The sequence below is a fragment of the Vidua macroura genome, chromosome 19, assembly GCF_024509145.1.
Source record: "Vidua macroura isolate BioBank_ID:100142 chromosome 19, ASM2450914v1, whole genome shotgun sequence".
NCBI lineage: Eukaryota > Metazoa > Chordata > Aves > Passeriformes > Viduidae > Vidua > Vidua macroura.
The window spans coordinates 12,090,863-12,096,366 of NC_071589.1; the positions used below are offsets into that span (position 1 = coordinate 12,090,863).

The 5,504-nt window shown below is 50.5% G+C and overlaps 1 long non-coding RNA gene across 1 annotated transcript; it reads left to right on the top strand.

The window, feature by feature from the left end:
* Positions 1-576: 576 nt before the first annotated feature.
* Positions 577-2,411, top strand: LOC128816985 (uncharacterized). Its single transcript, XR_008440063.1, has 3 exons — positions 577-692; positions 1,824-2,052; positions 2,317-2,411. It is a non-coding gene; the product is annotated as an uncharacterized LOC128816985 (long non-coding RNA).
* Positions 2,412-5,504: the final 3,093 nt, after the last annotated feature.

Here is a 5,504-nt window from a genome sequence, read left to right on the forward strand (position 1 = left end):
AAAAATGGTAGGAAAACCCCAGAGTTTGCCGGAATCAAATTCTCAGCCGTGTGGTCGGAAAGGAACAACTTTCTCTCATCTTCTTTTGGAAGTTTTGGGCTCTGATGGTCACTCTAAATCCTGTTCCCTGCATATCCATTTTCAGCCAGATATTGGGGATGAGATCCGAACTGGAATCCAGTTTGGAACTGGAATCCTGCCTTGGGAGACTGGGAGCAGATGGAGTCACCCAAATCACTCTGCACCTTGGGCTTTTCCTCTGCTCCACCAACAAATCTAAACCTTATTATCCTGAGCTGCTTCCTGAACTGGCTCCTTTCCAGGGCTTCTCCTTGCCAAAATATCCGGCTGGCTGCGGGGACGCTCTCCGCGTTTTCACTTCCTGAGCTGGAGTTAATGGGACCCACCTGCTCTGCTCTGGGGATGAGTCAGCAGAGGAGCCCAGCTCTTAGGAAGCCTCCTTGGAAGCCGTGTGTGGCACAGACTCCATCCCAGGGAAGACAGGAAGCCGGGACTGACATCACAGAGGCTCAAAATTGCATTTGGAGCGGAATGGCTTCACTGGGAGAGGCAAACTCCTGATGGGGAGCCCAGATTAATCCCTGAGTGTCCCCAGTCAGGCAGAATCTTCCCAGGAATATCCCAGAGTGTTTCAGGAGGAGTTTTAGGCAAAGAGCTGACTGCAGGTGGAGGTGGGGGTGGAGGGAAACTCCTTGGTCTCACAGCAAACCCCACCTTGCAAAATCCCCTCTGTTCCAACCTCCAGCAGAGCTCGAACCACTCCAAGGAAAGAAAAGGGACAGACAGGCTTGGAGAATTCCCAACAAAGCCTTGTGCTGGTGGATGCTGTGGATAAATGTCCATCAGCAGCAGCTTGCTGAGGTTTTGTTGGGAATTACATTTTAGGTATTATTATTTGTTGGGAATTGCAACTCCTTTGTCCCTTCCCAGAGCGGATCCAACTCCTCCCAGGCCAGGCACTGTGAGCATCTTTCATTCCTGCTCCTTCCTTTTTCCTCCCTGGTCATTGAAACGCTCAGGCTGGGCCAAGAGGAGATGAAACTCCTCAGAAGTGTATTTGTGGTTTGCAGAGAATTCCCTCCATCAGTGTTCCCGTGTTTTGGAGGGAGGAGAAAAAATAAGTGAGGGGAAGAGGTTTCCTTGGAGGCAGCTGAGAGCTTCTCACCCCCGGGTGAAGTTCCCTGGGAGGGGGAGTTAAAAACTGGAGAAGGTGATTGACAGGAAATTGTCAGTTCTGTTCTACAGCAGATCCCAAAACCAGACAGATCTTTAGGCAAAGACAGGGATCTGGGGATGGGATGGGATGGGATGGGATGGGATGGGATGGGATGGGATGGGATGGGATGCACAGCTCAACCTGTGTGTGCTCTCAGGGGCTGCCTTGATTGGGAAGCTGAAGTCCTGAATTCTCTGCATCCGTCCCAAACATTTCCCTGAGGGAAGCCCACAAGAAAGATGGAGAGAGATTTTCACCAGGGCCTGGAGGGCAGGGACAAGGCTTCAAACAGGCAGAGAGCAGGATTAGATGGAATATCAGGAAGGAATTGTTTCCCAGTGAGGGTGGGGAGGCCCTGGAATAGAATTCCCAGAGCAGCTGTGGCTGCCCCTGGATCCCTGGAAGTGTCCCAGGCCAGGTTGGACGGGGCTTGGAACACCCTGGGATAGTGGAAGGTGTCCTTGCCCATGGCAGGGGGTGGGATGGGATGATCTTTAAGGTCCCTTCCCACCCAAACCATTCCATAATTCCGTGATTCCATGATCTGAACAATTTTGGGTGTGTCCATCACTTCTGTGCCTGACAGGTGGGACAAAGACATCCTGAAGTGGGGATGGAGAGGAGCTGTGTCACACCTGACCTGGGCATCTGAGGGAGAGGAGGGTTCTGAAGACCCCATCAACTTTAAATCACTAATTAACCTGTCCAATAACTAATTAACCTGTCCAATTATGGAATAACTAAGGCAGAGAGGAGCTTTGCTCTCGGGGTGAGCGATGCACTCAGCGAGGCCCTGAAGTCAGAAGCAGGAGCAGGTGAAAACTCTTGGCTGGACGGCCAGGCTGGAGCACTGCTTCATTTTTTTTCCCTCTCAATCTGTCAAATCAGCAAAGAAATCCTGTTCAGTTTGTAGCAGGGATTGCCCACTTGTGTCCTGGAGTCCATTTCTTCCTCCACTGCCCATTTATTCCTCCATGAATAAATTGGAGTTAATGAATGTGTGTGCAATGAGCCTGATATTCACTTCTCCCTTACCTGGAGATTCAGATTTTCAGGGGTTTGGGGTGTTTTTTTTTAAGGTTTGTGCTGCAATGAAAGATACTTTTGTGCCCTTAATTTCAAGCCAGCAACATTTCCATGTTCACCTGGGAAGAGTACAAAACTCCAGCCTGGTTACGCAGCCAGCACCACGTAGGGATTTCCAGACAAATCCTTGCTACTAATTAAAATAAACAATGGATTCCTCAGAGCTACGAGATCTTCAACAAAAAATTAAAAAAAAAAAAAAAAAAGAGTGAGGGAAGATAATAGTTTAATTAATAGAATCTGGCAGCCTCCCAAAGTACACTGTGGCAGTTGGAGGGTGGGAGCCGGGGGAGGTTGGGATGTGGAAGTGCCAAATCTCTCAGGATGGGTCTTGCAGGAAAATGCTTCAGTGAACACCATCAGGTGTCTGGGCTGGGCCACAACAGCCTGGATGTGCTCCCCTTCCCCCTTGGAATGGATCCCACAGGCTGAGGAGCCAAATCCCCTTTGTGCTGGGAGGGAAGGGCAGGAGAGCTCCCGGGTCAGGGAGCCGCAGTGGCTCTCACGAGCTGGGACATGCTGAGCTCAGGAAGGAGCTGCCACTGCCGAGGGGCTCGGGGCAGGAGGTGTCACATCCACTTCCACCTTGCTGAGGTATCAGCTGCTGCCTTCCAATGAAAATATTTTCCCTTTGGATTTCCAGAGGCCAGGGAGGCGTGCCTGGTGCCAGCAGCATCGGTGCTGCAGGGAGCCAGGCTTTTCCTTGGAAAGAGGAGGTGGGGGTCAATGGCAGAACACCCAAATCTCCCCTCTCCCTGCCTCTTCCTCTCTCCTTTGCTCCTCACAGATCCCTCTGGGGGTTTTCCCCCACCCTGGTGTAACTCTTGGTGCTTCAAGAGGCTGAGATTGCTAGAAAACCTTTCTTATTCCTCCTCTGAATCCCTCCTCATTCTTCCTCCTTCTTCCTTCTTATTCCCCCTCCTCATCCCTCCTTATCCCTCCTTTTTCCTTCTTATTCCTCCTCTTTCCTTCTCATTCCCCCTCCTTTTTCCTTCTTATTCCCCTTCCTTATCCCTTCTTATTCCTCCTCCTCATCCCTCCTTATCCCTCCTCCTTATTCCTTCCCCACAGTCCCTAAATTAGTCCGGGTCCCTTTCAGCCATGGCTCACCTGGGAACTCTTGCCTTGCTCTGGGGTTGATTTTTTGGCCAGGAAATGCATTCACAACACCCTAAATTTAAAGGTGGAAGGACCACAGTGCAGAATTCCAGCCAGGGAGAGGCTGTCACTGCCATCCCCTGCTCCAGGGCAGCTCCTGTCATGCCAGCCTGGGGGAGTTTGATCACCCTGCACACCTGAAAAGCTCTGCCTGCCCCTCCTTGCTGAGCCAGGTTTAAAGGAGCTGCCTGCGAGGTGCTCGGCTGCTCCAGGAATCGTGGCTAGCTCAGGACGTCCCCAGCAGCTCCCCAGGAGCTGGTTTTGGGGGTGCAATGCAGGAATCAGGGGCCAGTGGTGATTCCTGCACGGGGGTGGAAGGGAGTTAATGATTCTTCAAGGGCACAGCAGAGCCAGGTGTGTCTGCTGTCCCCAGGGCCTGATTATCTCCCGATAACCACATCCTCCCAAGCTGATTTTCTGCTGTTTTCCCAGCTTTTTGTACAAAGGAATGATTTAGATAAACCAAATTGACCAGAAAATTTACCAAGTGAATCCCAACCACCCTCTCTTTTTAGGAACATCGAGTAGCCGCGCTCAGAGGGGGCTGCAAAGTGAAACAACCCCATTTGTATTTTGAATTTTCACCGGGGGTGTCATCGCCACTGCAGCTTTATGAGCATGGAACAAGATCAGCCTTGGGCTGGTTGACATCCAGAGGGGGTTTAGGAGGTGGGGAGGGGCAAAAATGTCAAAATGAACAAAAAATACAGTTTGTGCATTCCTGGGGCTGCTGCCACCTGTCCCACTGAGGTGGTTCAAGGTGGCTCAGCATTCCCAGCCTCGGAGCACTGCTCTGCTCTGCCAGGATCAGCACTGCGTGCCCTGGGCTCGGTTCTGAGCTCTGTTTTGTCCTTGTCACCTGGTTTACCCCTGTGCCCAGTCCTGAGCTCTGTTTTGTCCTTGTCACCTGGTTTATCCCTGTGCTCAATCCTAAGCTCCCCCTTCACACACAAGGGATACTCAGCATCAGTAAAAGTGGGTTTTTCCTCACCTCAGAGTTTAAATTTGGGCAAGTGTTGGTGTGAATTAAATATCAGATCAAGGAGAAAAGAGAATTAATCAGATCCATGAGGCCTTGGTGTTTATATTCCCAAAATATTCCTGAAAATCAGTGTTTCTCCTCCCATGAATGCTCCGGATGCTTGAACTCATGGAATCCAGACTGGTTTGGGTTGGAAGGGACCTCAAAGCTCATCCAGTTCCACCTCACTGTGGCAGGGACACCTTCCACTGTCCCAGGTGGCTCCAAGTCCTGTCCAGCCTGGCCTTGGGCACTGCCAGGGATCCAGGGACAGCCACAGCTGCTCTGGGAATTCCATCCCATCCCCTCCCCACCCTCACAGGGAGGAATTCCCTCCCAAATCCCATCTCACCCTCCCCTCTGGCAGTTTAAATCCACTACCCCTTGTCCTGTCACTACCTGCCCATACAAAAATTCCCTTACCCTCCTTTTTTTTTTTAAGCCCCCTGAATTGTTCTTTTTTTTTTTTTTTTACTTTTTTGCTTCAGGAATATTTTTTTTTCAGAGGCATCACTCTTCTTCTTTTAGACATATTTTTAGCTCAAGCTAAAAGCAGATGGAGGAGATGAGGTTTCGTAGTTTTCTGAGGGAAATGGTGAAATCATCAAATTTTGCTTAGAATGGAATTTAGGGAAATGTCTGCAAGAATTGATAAGCCCCCTGTGCCAGGTCACATCGGGGTTTCTCTGGAATCTTCTCTCCCCCACAGGTGCCAGAGCTCCTCAAGCCCCACATTTTTGCTGTTTCCCAAAGACTCTCCTCCTTGGAACAGTATCCACACAAATCCCTGCTGCTCCTCGGGGTGGAGGCGTCCCCCTGTCCCTGTGCCATCATTTTGGGCAGCCCTGCTCCGTGTCTGTCTTGGTTTGAAAAGACAGAAAAGGAAGGCAGGAGCCTCCCCTGAAATGGAAAATGCAAACCCCCCTTCCTCTGAATTGTTATGATTTTGAAATTAAGAGGCTCTCAGGCAAAGATGTGGGAATAGGAATAACAGTTCTGCAC